Source organism: Fukomys damarensis, unplaced genomic scaffold (assembly GCF_012274545.1).
Source record: "Fukomys damarensis isolate Sample0158 unplaced genomic scaffold, DMR_v1.0_HiC HiC_scaffold_2, whole genome shotgun sequence".
In the NCBI taxonomy this organism is placed as follows: Eukaryota; Metazoa; Chordata; class Mammalia; order Rodentia; family Bathyergidae; genus Fukomys; species Fukomys damarensis.
The window spans coordinates 40,748,580-40,764,148 of NW_022900914.1; positions in this window are offsets into that span (position 1 = coordinate 40,748,580).

Sequence of the window (15,569 nt, forward strand, 5' to 3'; positions counted from 1 at the left end):
GAATGATCTTTCAGTCAAACACCTCCATCTGATCACAAGACATTAAATGACATATATTTGTTATCCTTTAATAGAATGCCATCTAAGGAGTACATATATTGTCCTATAAATATTCCTTTGGAGTTCATAATGTTGAACCTCTAATTTTAGTGTGTCACATTGTTTCAACTGTTTAGTGACTGAGCATCCCTAAGCATGGTGACACATATAATATACATCACATAAGTTTTTAAGAAAACTATTATTTATAGTTATCTCATGCTGGCTTGACATGTATCTTTTATCACAAGTAGTCTTGTCACAAGAGAAAAGCAGGTACCTGAGTCAAAAAGGTCATTACCACAAATATCCTAGAAGACTTGTACACCTGAAAGGCATGAATATATATATATATAAAATGAAACAACAATGAGTAGCAGTTACATGAAACCCTTTGTCCTTTAATTTTGTCTTGTACCAAGAGCATTTTAAATAAAACATTACTGTTTTCCCATAAGAAATTTAGCCATTTGACCATGACCAATGTAAACATATCATAATATTATTTTTAGCAATGCATTTCCCATAAGGCTATGAAAATTATGGAACTCCCCCTTTGTGAACAAAGGCTGGAATAAATATTTTTTCAGGCAGCTGCTCCTTCATTTACCAAGGGGAGTCCTGTCCAGTAGTTTTCCTAAGCCCAAGAGTCTTTGTTTAATTATCTTAACAAATTTTTAGATGACCTATAAGAGCATAACAATTAATACATTACTTTGACCAATAAAGATTCCTGAGTTATTATATATAGACAACAATATGTACTGTATTTGTCAAACCAGTTGACATTATCTGGATAATCTGGCAACCTGGGGAAAGCATGTCTTTAGTGACATCTATAAGCCAACCTGAGTTACAGGCAAATATCTTTAAAAATCCAAAATGCCAAAAGAAAAAAAGATTCAAACAAAATAGCAGTACATGTTGTAACAAATTGGACAGACAGACACACACATAAGACAACTTGTTTATAAACCAGAGTGCACTCAGATGTATTTGGCCAGGTTGAATTATAATAACTTTTATAATTCTTAGGTTTATAATATAAATAAGACTAGTCAGAACTTCATAGATCAATTAGCAGAGATCTCTTATAATAAGAGTCAAAAGGAATAAAAATCTTCTACACCTGTAAAGCAAAAACAGTTTTAAGATGGGTCCTACCCTAATGGTTTATCTGACTGGAATACCCAGCTGCACAGGCTTCTCATGGTTGCTGACAGCCACATAAGACTGTTCTTTCTAAAGGGACAGACTGTTACAAGTAATTTTAACTATCTCCAGTGGGGGTCCACTCGGGCCAGGTTTGTGTATAGAAGAGACCAGGTAACACTCTTTGGAGCTAAGTATGAATTCCATGCAATGAGGGCAGAAGGTCTGCCAAAGGCTTCAACCTGCTGTGTTGCTGATGTCTACCTATGACCATCTTTTATTTTGAAAAGAAACAAAGGGGAAAAAAGGTATCTCTGACTATCCTTCTTGTTCTGTGCCCAATCTAAGGTGTCTCTTAGACTTTATTTCATCCAGGGCCAGTGGTGGCAGACTAGAGGTACAAGGAAGTGGCCAGAGCCAGGTTAGCTGTGATTTTTATTCTCTAATTTCATCTGGGGGCTGAAAGACAGATAAATCTGGACTAAAATTTACATTTAGTCTTCAAGAGTTTTGGGATTAAGCCTAGACCAGTTTTCTATATGGCCCGGAAATAAATAAAGGTCAGCTTTACTCTGGAAGGTTTCCAGGAAGGGGAAACTCACCATTCTGGAATCTTTGTCTTGAAATCCAGCAGCCACAGAAGAGGGAAGTGCCTTGAACCAAACACTCTGATCAGTAATCTCAGTGGAAGACCTCCAAAATGATACAGAGGGAAGAGATGTAACTCCCAAACCTGCTAGATATCCAAAAAGCAAGTTCATGTTCTCTAAAATCAAAGAATGAATTCTAGGAACAATGTAGGTTAAGAGTAGGAAAAATTTATTGAGAGAAAGAAAGCATTTGTCTAAGAGAGACAGAGGGGGTCCTGGAAAGTGGTTGCCCCACAAATGGATCTTTAAAGAGAAGGGAATAGAAAAGGTAGTGGGGAGTTACTGAAGGCAAAATCACTTGCTCAGTAAAAAATGAAAGACTTAGGGCGTGCTATATAAATAGATGGGGGGAGTATCTTGCAAATTGTAAATTGAGTGCATTTAATGGGTTGGAAGCTCCATTTCTGCCTGCTATGCAGTGCTTACAGTGTTGCTTGGTCAAGGCAAATGAAGGAGTGGCTGGGATTAGCTATGTTCCTGGCTAACTCTGCTCTTGCATTTTCAATAGCTACACTCTGAGGAGACACTTCCCTATCCCCCCACAACCCTCACATCTTCCAAGGTTAGAGTTGTTGTTTTTCTCTTAGATTAATATTTCCTTCAAATCCTATGAAAAAGCAACTCTAAAGGGATTCTGATCTCGAGTTGCCTTTGATACCTGAGCAGGAAGGGTGAACCCAATACAATTAAAGAGCTCAGTTGGACCTTGCCCTATTGCCTCAGGAATGGTGTGGGCTCCTCAGAACATGTAGAGGACTGGGAAGAGACCAGAATGCTCTGATGGCACTTGGCTTCTTGGATCTGTCTAGGCTTGAAGGAGGATCTCTATGCCAGCAGGATGCCCTGTCATGACATGACAAAGACATACAGTGGGAGATGACTGCCAACTCACATACACAGAATAATTCTACCCTTCAGTTACAGCTGATGTCCCTTCTGATTCAGGGATGGTCTCCTTAAATGCAGCCACACCCAAGTTAATGGGGAAAATGCCTTGAACTGGGTACAAAAAGAAGCTGGGTAACAAGAGGAAGAACCAGGGTAGAAGGAGATGGGCACAAATAGTGCCAGATCTCCAGACCAGAAGGGCACCCGGCACTATCTAAACCACACTGTTTGCACTGTGACCTTTACCTTGTTGGTAAATGGTGTAGTGTCCATTATACTGTATGAATTCAGTTCTTCTTGATCAGTTTTTCATTTTTTGGGGAAGTGTGAGTGGGTGCAGGAGGCTTGCATTAGCTATGCCTGCGCAGAGGTGCCTTGTCTCTGTTGAGGGGCTAAAGCAGAAATGGATCTAGCCTTCTTGGTTTGCTGAATTGTCCAATGCAGGGCTGGATCAGCTGGAGGAGAATCAGCCAGCCTTTTTTCAGTTTGCAAAAAGATCCTTTCAGGTACTAGTGATTTGTTACTACCATCTAAGAGAGCCCAAGGGCTGTTCGTATAGTGCATTCTGGTACTTAGCATGGGTAGCTCCTGGGCACATGTGAATGAAGTCTGTTCTTTAGATTTCCACTGACCATTCTTGTACCTGAAGAATGACAAAACCTGAGCCTCTGGAAATTGAATTAATGACTGGTTTAACTGCTCCAAGTGAGGCTGAAGAGTCTTTCTAGTATGGGTTTAGGGAATGAACGCTACCCAGAAAGAACTCACAACACCTGAATTTTTGGTCTGAGTTCTTCTCTAAAAGCTGTTAGATCTAGAGTAGATCCACTTATCTCTTCATTTCCTTACTGTAAGATGGAGATGACAATTTTTCACATCAAGCAATTATCTATCCTGAGGATTAAACAAAATAATGTTCTGGAGAATATTTTATGACCTGTAATATCCTGAACAAATGCAAACATTAGGAGTAAGCAAGCATTCCTTTCCAAGTACTCTTAGCCTCTGACTCACCTCAGGAGGGGAAGCCAGATATTCTTGTTTCCTTGTGTGAGGTGACTACCTCACAGTCTTGCTAGGTCTGCTCAAAGATGCTGGTTGTAAGTGGCCCAGTGTTCTGAAGGTGAGGCTGGTCTGTGATCTCTCTGCTGCTGTTTGTTGTAAAAGACTTAATAACACTGCTTGTGGGAGCTTCAGAGAGGAAAAAAATATATATCTGTACCATGAAAGGGGATTTATCTTCATGAGATTTAATGTCTGTAAAAAGATGAAGGGACAGCCAAAGTCAGGAATCTGACTCTCTTCAAAATATTTTTTGTTGGTTTATAAATGATAAGAATAAACATTAGGGGATGGAGGTATAACTCAGGAATACAGCACATACTTAATATGTGTGGGGTCTTGGTTTCCATCCCCAGCACCACAAAACAAAATAAACCCCCATATTTGAGTGAGGCAGATATAGTTGGGTTGTATCAGTTTGACTCCAGGATGTCACCTTCAGGATTCCCCAAATCCTTTCAGATCAACCTCCTTTGAGTCTTCATCCTTAATATAATCCTCTTAAATTTTACTCGCATCCTTCATAGGTGGACCTACAACTTGGCTGATGAATAGGTGCAATATGAAATAACTGAGCTTAAGAAATTTCCCCACCCATCAGTCTCCTAAGTTTCTCATTGGTAGTGACTGAAGTCCTGTTATTAGCTAGGATGAAGAAATTATCTCCCTATTAAAATTCAAGGAATCCCTAGAGAAGTAACATATTAAAACTATCACACTTTAATGCAAAGAGATTGATTCAGGGGCCAGGAAGCTTTGATCTGACGTTAATAAATATTTTAGGCCTTAGAGGTCATAAAGTCTCTGTTGTGACTGTTCAACTCTGTCACTGCAAGGTGAAAGGCAGCCATGGGTAACTGGAACAGAGACAGATAAACCTGGCTTCTTTGTATAAAATATTATCTATGAAAGCAAAAGTTAGGCTGCTTTGGGTCCATGGGCCGTAGTTTACCAAACGCTGACTCCACTGAATCCTCTCAATGGTAACAAGCAGCTGAATGCAGGGGAAGGAAGAAGGGCAAGCACTTAATATCTGGTAGAACCATCATGGACCCCTATAACCAAACTTTAGGGCTGGAGATGCAGCTCAGCGGTGGAGCACTTGCCTAGCATGGGTAAGGCCCTGGGTTTGAACCTTATACCTGTTAAATAAACAAAGTCAAACTTCATAAGAGCAGTCCTGTTATGCCATTTAGACATTTTTTTTCTAGGTTTAGATTACTTGGCTCAACCAGTTTGTTTACTACATATATTTCTATAATTTTTGAGTGGAGGGGTACACTTTTTTCACTTTAATTTTATTTACTATATCAACTTAATAGTCATAATACAAGGTGGCTGCCATTCTACTATTTAACAGCTTGGAGTTTTATTCATGTCGTGGAAGTTGATAGCCATTAATAGGAAAACTCTTGTGGATACAGATAAATTTCAAACTACATTACACTCTCCTTCCTCTATTTGTGTTGAACACTTTTTGACAATTGAATTACATTGTGGATGGTCTGAGAAGTGAATGGTGTTCTGATTTCCTAGAAGCTGTGTTATAAAGAAGCTCTTTCATTTTTTGTCCAGAGAGCATTTTATTTCAGGATCAATGCTGGTTTATGCATAGTGCTTATTCTTAGTCATGACATATTCTTGAAGTAAAAAGAGCATTATTTGTAACCTTTCTTTTTCAAGTCTCACTTGGGTGTCCAGGCACATGGGGGAACCTGCATTCCATCTGCAAAGCTGGGCTGCTGACCCTGCAGAGGGTGTGACTTTGGGTGGTTCAGGGGTGTGTGGGCTTTAAGCTAAGTTATTACTCTTTCTTGCCCAGACCTTCATCTGACAGTCAGTGTAATGTAGAAGACAGCAGATTTAGACAGCAGATTTAGAATTAGGAATGAAGTTTACAGCTGAGGCCTAAGCAAGCTAGAGTCATAACCACAGCCTCTGAGAAGACTAATACTGACCATTAGGGTTGGGGAAGGAGGGCTGTGGACTCCTTGAATTGATGCCTTTGTTTCACTCAGACAGGCTGGCTTCTCTCCACTGTGGGGAATAAGCCCACTGCTTTAGAGACAGTCTAATTATTTTTTAATACATTCATAAAGAAGTTTATTTTTGGTAAAGATGCTCACATTGGAATATTCTTGATTGGTTTACACTGGAGAAGTAATTTGGGACTCATCACCCAAATTACATTACAAATGCTGAAAAGCATCCTAGTTATTACCTAGTCTCGCCTACTTCTTACTGTATCAGGAAGAAGAAGTAACATCCAAATTACTTCATGAACATGAACATCCATTTTATGTTCCTAAATATGAACTACTAAGAAAAAAACTTTCCTTGTAAAAGCATGCTTCACATTTTCTCTGAGATTTGTACATGAACTCCTTCTTCCTACAGAATACTGTCAGTGATCCAAATACAGAAAGCCTCACTCAACAGCCAGTTGCTCAATCTCTGTCTTGGAATTAATCAGAAAGCTTTGATTGCTCCCAGCCCACAAGTTAATATGCCTTCCCAGCAATTTTATTTTGCAGCAGAGGTGTTATTGTTCAAGCTCTAGAGGACTAGGCTTCCCTTTCTCTTGGGACCACAGTGCTTAAAGAACAGAAAGAGAGGGGCCTTGCCCTGTACTCTAGTCCTTTGATATGCATAAACCAGCAACATCTGTCATCACCTAAGAACTTATTGGAAATGCAGAACCCTAGAATGTGAAGCTGAATTTTTAGCAAAATTCCAGGAGATTCATATGCACAGCTAAGCTTGGAAAGCATGCAATGTGTAGCTATTTGAAGCCTACTACTGAATGTGAAGCTGAATTTTTAGCAAGATTCCAGAAGATTCATATGTATGAATGCATGAAATGCATGAAAGCATGCAATGTGTAGCTGCCTGAAGCCTACTACTGGTCCTTCGACCCTTATGTTTTAGGTCCTGAGCCCTGACCTATCTTTGTACCTACTTCAAATTGGATTTCTCAGAATAACCCCACTCCACCTGGCACCAGAGGATGACACCTCAATCTCAATTCCCATGGTTGGAGGTCCTTGAATATCCCCATCTCCTAAACTGGCCAGCAGTTTTCCTTTCTCCAAGTGCGCATGACTCTATTCCAACCCTTCTCCCCAAGAATACTACTTCTGCTCCTACCTGTCCTGTGTTCCTGCCACTCCCTTCTTCTTTGAACTTCTTTGAGGCTCTACATGCCAGACCATGTGAGGAGGAGTGAATGACTCTTCCCCTCAGAACTCACTTGGATGGATTCAAATTCTGATGAAGAGAGTTCTGAGAGGATGTAGGATCAGCTGAGAGTTTCAGGGAAACTGGCTTCAAGTTCTGAGTATCCCATTCCAGAGTAGCCTGAGGTCAACATATGACTTCTGTTTAAGCCTCCACCATAAATTGATAAGAACGCTACCTTTGAACGCCTCAGTGAGACCATTAAACCAGTTTGGAATCCTAAGGTATCCACATGCATTTGCTTTTGAGACCTATTTAATAAGGAACCTGTGGCTGGTAAAGAGTTACTTTGTTGATTTTACTAGAAGTCTAATGATTCCCTTTGCTTTTACTAAGCATGGAATCCATTAACCTGTCATTATGGGCTCTCCCAATGCCATGGAGTCAAATGGTAAGTGAGTGACATGTCTTTAATAGTATACTCTATAATTATAAAAGCCATTTTAAAAATCCTGATCATTCCCAGGGAAGGGAGATATCTCGCCATGAAAACCAGCTTTGAGATTGGTCAGCTATTGGTTGATTTCATGATAGCAGCCATTCTTTCTGGGGTGATGTGGAATCTCAGTGTTGTTTTTATTAGCATCTCTCGAATAACCAGTGATGTTGAACACTTTTTACTATGTTTATTTGCTTCTTCTACTTCATTGTCTGAGACATATCTATTCATTTCAGATACCCATTTTTGGATTGGGTCTTTAAATTTGGGAGGTCTGATTTTTTTAATGTTCTCTATATATTTTAGATAGTAGACCTTTGTCTTAGGAATAGCTAGTGAAAATTTTTTCCCAGAATGTGGGTTGTCTCTTCAAACTGTTGGTTGTTTCTCTCGATGTGCAGAAGCTTTTAATAAGAAGACATCTCATTTGTTGATTGTGCTAGTTCACAGGCAACTGAGGATTTGTTCATAAAATCTTTTCCAACACCAATGTCTTCAAGAGTTCTACCTAACCTCTCTTCCAACTGTTTTAGTGTTTCTGTTTTGATATTTAGATCTTTAATCCATTTCTATTTTAGTTTAGTGCATGGTGAAAGATATAAGTCTATTTTTATTCTTTGGCAAATAGAAACCCAGTTTTTCCAGCTATCTTTCCTCCAGTGAGGGTGTTTGGCTCCTTTGTCAAAGATGGGGTTGAGGTGGCTCCATGTGTCTGGAGTTGTTCCTGTTTTTTTTTTTTTTATTTTATATAAAATGGAGTACTACTCAGTCATAAAGAACAAGAAACTAGAGACATTCATAGCTAAATGGATGCACATTGAGGCCATATTTTATATGAAATAAATAGGACACACCTGTGTGAATACTGAATAATTTCTCTAGAGTGAGAAACTGAAAGTGTAAATAAGGACTAGAAGGTATAATAGATAATGTGAAATAGGAAGAAAAGGTGCAAAGGGGAAGGGGAAGTGGGAGAGGTAGAGGGAAGGAAAGAAGGGAATGAAAATGAAAAAATGGAAATAAAGTCTTTGTAAATAGGGAGGTGTGGAGGGATTGAAGGGAGGGCAGGGGAATAGGGAAAAAGTGAGAACCAAGATAGATTATGTAAAGGTGCACATTTCTAATGATGAATGTCATTATATTGTATACCTTAAATATACCAATACATTTATTAAACTAAAAAGATATTTCCTTTTCCTGGCATTAGGACCACAGTAATAGACAATGGGTTGGTTCCAAAAGTAATTTCAAGCTTCTCCTACTTAAACTAAATCAATTTCTATGCTTTTCTCCCATGTCTTCAAAAGTGGAAAACATAGTCATGAACTGTTCAATCGACTCTAGACTGCAATTTGATGAGATTCATTTTCTTTACTGGTCTGAATTACCGCATGATTAACTTGATTGTTACTGTATCCAGATAGACTAAATGTGGAAATTAACAGTAAATTAATTATACAAGTAAATTGACTTATACATGCCAGGAACACTCTGTGTTAATGCACTGCACAACTCTAGAGGCGCCATTGTTGACTTTGTAAATGGAATTCATGTGTAGTTCATAACTTGTGTATAGCATTCTTAGAGACACTCTTCTCCTGACTTTGCTAGTGGATGATGCGTTATCATCCATCTTTTTCAGCCATTATCTTTTCAAAAAGACCTTCTGACTAGGACATCCAAAGGAACCACAGGCTTGCTCCTCAATCACTTAACTCACTTTTAAAATGATACTTATTGTCTGAACTAACCTAGTTCAGGTTCTGCGTCTTTATATCAAACTGGATCTCTAGAAAGCAACAATGTTGTCAATCTTGCCTCAAGCCTGATTAATACATAGTAGGTACTTAATATTTTTTGTAATGAATTGATTTGATATTCAGTATGTGCATTCAAAGCAATCCCCTAAAACTGGAAGATTATTTTAGAAATCTTTTATTCTATCACCGAAAAGGTAAAGTACACTTGCTTTCCTAGGTATCATAGTAGACCATTTCTGTTGCTAAAGTAGAATACCAGAGACTGAGTTGTTTATAAACGAAAGAGGCTTATTTCATGGTTCTGGAAATTCTAGAGCTTGGCACCAGCATCTTCTCAGCTTCTGGTGAGGGTTTTCTTGTTGCTTTATAACATGAAGGAGGGCACTATATGCTGAGACACAGCAAGCCCTCAATAACCCATTAACCCATGAATGGATGAATCCAATCCATAAGGGCCCCACCTCCACATATCATTAGCATAGGAATTTGAGTCTTAAATTTCTAATAAATGAAATTTGGGGGAGACACTCAAGTCATAAAATACTTTTTTTAGAAATTTCTGATTTGTATACTTTTTTTCCTATTCAACTTTTTTCTTGCCCCCACCCCCACTATCTTGATTAAGGTACAAATAGTGGCCTTCAACAGTATTCAAAAACTTTTTAAAAACTAACTGGTATTTGAGAGCTTATTGAGTGTTAGACACTGTTACAAAGTTGTGAACACCATGGTTCTTATATAAGTGATGAGGGACACATGAAATGTTGATACTTTAAAATTGTTGGTGCCATCTCTGTGTTCTTAAGGATTAACAGGAAAGACTTTCTTGACTTTCTAATTTTTGCTGAATATTCTCAGAATTTTAAAATTCCCTTAAGTATATATATATAATATTACTATATTATATATTATATAGAATATATATATTAAGTATATATATATTTAGTATGATAAAAAAATTTAGAACCAATTTGCAAAAAGAACAGGAGTTGTCACAGAAAATGCATTATTAATTACAAAATTAATTGTACAACCATGACTGCTCCAGAGGCTTGTGAATTTAGCCTGAGGTAGGACAGATTTTAAGAATGTTGGCACTGAGTCTCAGAACCCTGAAGGGTAGGTAGTGGGATTACTCATTTGAATTAAATTGTGTTTGATGGTAAGATTACAATATTTTAAAGTACATCTGATGAAATAACCCGGCAGATAGCTCTCTGGTGTTCACCTGCATAAGTCAGTTGTCAATGGTTCTTCCATGGTGGGGTCAGGGACAGGGGAACAGGAAGGAAAGTATAGGGTCTGGAAAGCCTCTGTTCCGTTGAGAGGCTCTGATCTGAGCCAATTTCCTATTTGACAGAAGCCAAAGGAGCTCCTTTTCTGAGGGATCTGGGCTGTAGGGCAATGAATATTGTTCCCTAAAGTCCCTAGAAACTTGAGGACACCAGAGGCCGTAGTGCTATTACCTGGAGGGGTGTAGCCTTGGGGAGAATGAACCTCAGGATGTTCATGGATGGCTTCGACAGGAGTGTCTACCTCTGCTGGAAACACATGTTGAAGAAGGTAGATGGAGCAGGAGAGGAAGAACGTGGCAAAGGACACATATTTGTGGTATGTTGTGAAAACATATCAAACATCCCCTAGAGTGAAATATCTGGCTATGACTTGGAGGGGCTAAAAGGTTCTGCATCACTCAGGTACAATGCAAGGAGCTTCTATTCCTGTGATTCATAGGCCATAGAAACTAGACAAACTCAAGTTCAGTTTGAATAGAGATCTCTGAAGAGTTGGGCACATACTGTGATGGAAAGGTGTGAAAAAAAATGTGGTCAGTAAAAGCATGCACAATGCACTTCAGAGACATGGTCTTGTAACATGGTAGTAGGAAACCAAGATGTAAAGATAGATTGTGACACTTGCCATGGTATGATGCCTGTGTTGAATCCTTCCCCCAAGTTGATATATTAGGAAGTGGGGCCTTTAGGAAGGTGTAAGCTATGAGTATGGGACCCTAATGAATGGAATTAGTCCTCACAAAAGAGGCCCAGGGAAGGTCTCCTGCTTTTTACATCTTGTGATGTTATAGCTAGAGGACTGGCCCTATCCAGATACCAAGTCCAACTTGATCTGTGGATTTGTCAGCTTCTATTTAGAACTGTGAAAAACAAGTTTCTGTTTTTATAAATTACCCAGTTTTTGGTATTTGTTTTAACAGTCTGAGCCAACTAACATTCCCTGAATGGTCCAGCTGAGGAGTTTGCCATTGAAGCTGATCAGAATAGAATTAAAGTGGTGGATGATTCAAAATTGGGCATCTGAAATTAAAAGACATTTATCAGACAAACAATTAAAGCAGCAAATAAATATATGAAAAAATATTCAAAATTATTGGTCATTTGAGAGATGCAGATGAAAACAACACTGAGATTTCACCTCATTCCAGGAAGAATGGCTGCTATCATGAAATCAACCAATGACAAATGCAGGCAGGGTTGTGGGAAGAGAAAGGAACCCTTCTCCATTGTTGGTAGAAGTGCAGACTGGTGCAATCACTGTGTAAATCAATACAGAGATACCTCAAAAAATTAGGATTAGAGGTCCAATTTGACCCAGCTATCCCTCTGCTTTCTTTGCAAAAGAATTTTAAAAATCATACCACAGTGACATATGCATACCCATGTTTATAGCAGCACAATTTGTGATAGCTAAAATTTGGAAACAGCCCAATTGTCCATCAACTGGAGACTGGATAAAGAAGATGTGGTTTTTCTATAAAATGGTGTACTACTCAGGCATAAGAGCAAGAAACTAGACACATTTATAGCTTAATGGATGCATGTTGAGGCTATACTCTTTTTTGTTCCTTTCTTCAGGACTACAGCAAGCCTTTATTATAGGGAGGATCTGCCAGGCTGTCTCCTAACAAGAAAAAAGCCACATGGTAGAATAGGAGTGGGGTAGGGTTAACCTGAGCTAGGGTGGAGTTGAGTGAAGTAGCATTAAGAGATTGGAGGAGACTGTGACATCACTAGGAGGGGCTTGTGACATCACTGGTTACTTGGAGGTAGCAAATATCAGGTTACTCTTTTGGCGGGAAAAGAGGCATGATGGGAGGAAGAAGGCTGTCCCTTGGTAGGAGAAGCCATATTTAACATGGAGGCTGCTATTCCATATGGCAGCCATTTTAAGGAGCATAGCATTATGGGAAGGAGGCTATCATTTTATGTGGCAACCATCTTGTGGCAAGGGAAATCTAACATTCCAGGCCTTTGTTTTATGGTTTTTTTAGGTGAAGGTCTCTTCTGGAACTGCTTCAAGCTGAAAAAGAGGCAAAGATTGGGGCTAAACCTGGATCTGATGAAGGCAGTGGTAGGTGGGGGCTCCTTCCCTCTGCCACAGCAGCCAGTACCCCACCATGACAAGTTCCATGACTGTCTGGCTGGTAAATGCCCTCATGCATTCCTTCAAACAGCGTAACAGACATGTGCCTACCATGGACAGAAGACACACACAGGTCAGCAGGCCCAATAAGGGAAGTAGCCATGGCATAATCTTTTGGAGCCAGGAGTAGTCTTGGGTCAGTCTTCATGTACCTCATTGTTTCTTAAGGTTTTCAATGCATTGTTGTCATTCTTTAACCTTTGCCTTGACTATGCCTGATTGGTTAACAAAATAACTCTTCACCTAGAGCCTAGCACATTCCCCCTTGAGTTGCTGTTAGCATGTTGAGGAAACATCTATTTTGGAGCAGGATAGCTGCTAGGGAATTAATCTGGTCCTGGACTGTGTTTAGGGATTGGCTTATTTTTTGCATGTCTTTCAAGAGCTCTATTGACAATGCCTGATAGAAATGTGTAGAGGTAGAGATACATGCTATACCCATTGCCATGCTGGTGAGGACCCCTTCTTCCATCAAGAGGTGGACAAGTGTGCCACCCTCTTATTGTCTTTTAACTGTGGGAGGATCATTTCAAACATCTGGGATTCTGTATAAATAGTCAAGGGAGGGCTGAGAAATAACATGTAATAGAAAATTTCAGACCAGCTGAGGCATTGGAATGCCTCCTGGCTGCATATGAAGTGCACACCATTGGATAGGCAGACTGGGCACTCTTCTGAGATAAAGAGGGAGCAAGAAAGGCAAGTGATATTGTTATTTTGCCCCATACATGTCAGGTTAATAATTTGTGTAGGGAATGGGAGACCCATAGCAAAGGGTCCCAGAACTGTGCATAAATTGCCAGTATTTGAGACAGATAGGTTAAAATCTAGGGGGACTGAAATTGGAATGAATGGGTGGGGTTAAACAGACACAAACATCCAACAGTCTGAGATGTTGACAGGGAGATAGTGGAGTGTGGTATTAAATAGGTGTTGTAGCCTTCTTTGAGACTGGATTATCTAGTTTACCACTTGGAGATCTAGCCCTTTATAGGGATGTTGAGTGGTAGACCTTGAAAGTCTATCACTAGTACATGTTCAGTCACTGCTTCTTTTGGTTATTCTTTTCTGCTGGGTGTTCAAGACCAAGTTAAAGCGAGACCTGTGTTAATCAATATGAACCTCTTGCTATCTGTCAAGGTCAGTTAAGTCTCTTTAGGGATTATTTTGGAACCATGCATAGAGCCTCTCAGCTCCTCTGTCAGCATCAGCCAGCAGGATGGGTATTGGCCTTGCTTAACCAAATTGCTTTCAGTGAAAGTGTGGGAGATTTTTTTCCTCTTGGTTATCCTCCTTTAGCACATGTTACATTTGTCCTCTGGTGTCCAACAATCTCCCTGCTCAGGAGTTTGGGTGACTTACCAAAGAAGTAAGGTTGTAGAAAAGGTTCCTTCAAATCTCAGGTCTTTGATGACCTTGGAGGACCAGGTCCAAAATATTGATGGTCTTCTTAGCTCAGTTACCTTTTAGTGTTGATCTCTGCACTTTGGTGGTTGAACACCCAGAAGAGAAGATCAGTGACATCAGTAGTACAGTAGGAGCTGAACTATCATAACTTTATCTGGATAACAAGTATCCTGGAATCTAAAATATGGTTAGAGGACTGTTATTTTTTTATCAATCATGGTTGTTCTAGTAGTTGATTTCCTGTAGAATATTAACAGGAAAAAACTTGGAATCAGGAGCCACACATAATAATATTTTAGCATGACAATCATGATGACATTATCTTTGCACCAAACTTAGATATGTGTCTTAGTATAAAATAGTCATTGTTAAATGTATTTATTCCCCTCTAAGAGCACATTAAAAACAAAACCAAACAAAAAACCAGGAAACTCTTACTTAAGTTATTACCTTTTGATAGGATGCCATCCAAGGAAAGTGCATGGGCCTACAAATATACTTATAATCATGAATAGATGGAGAAGGTCAAATACATGGATCAAAAGGTTATTGCCATAAATAATATGTTGGAAGACCTGTATAGTCAGAAAACATGAATATATTTTGTACACCAGAAAAGTAGTAATAATAATTACAATTATATGAAATCTTATATCCTGTAAAAAATAAAATAAAATATTTATTTCTTTTCCCAGTACTGGGGATTGAACCAACTGTCTTTAGACTTAGCAACAGCCTTAAAGTCAAACACTCCTTTTTAGGCTTTATTTTGAGACAGGGTCTGTTTAAGTTGCTAAGTTGCTCAAAGTAGGTTTAAACTTGCCACCCTCCTGCCTCAGCTTCTGAGTGCTAGAATTATATGTATGTGTCATCATACCTGGCTCGAGAAGGCTTTTTTGCTTTGTTTTGTTTTGCTGAGTCAGGGTCTCTCTTTGTAGTTCAGGCTTGCCCTGAACTCACTATGTGGCCCAGGATGGCCTCAAATTCAAGGCAATCCTCCTGCCTCAGCCTCCCAAGTGCTGGGATTATAGTCAAGAACACTTTATAAGTATGAAACAAATAAGATCAGAGTGATTAAAAAAAAAAGGAGGGGGTGGGCAGAATAACACAGGACTCAAAAGGCAGGATAGGGTCCCAGCAGTTATTTAATGGTGGTGGGAGTGAGTTTCAACCTTTTTTCTAACCTCTATTTTCTAATTCTCTATAATAAACATTTATTACTTTTGCAATTAAAGACATCAAAGCTCTTTAAAAAACAAACAATTCATCACTTTGCTTTTAGAATAAGTTCATAACTCATATCCTGAGAAAAACTTTTCTTCTTACTCTGGACCTCACAGATTTCCTTCCAGTACATCTTACGGGCTCTTTAGTAATCCTGGATTAGTTCACAGAGGCACCTACTGCCCAAGGCGTGTTTATGTTGCCTCCCTAAGTAGTCTGCATACTTGCTGAGGTCAGGTTGTCTTAATCCACGTGTCTTTCACATTCATA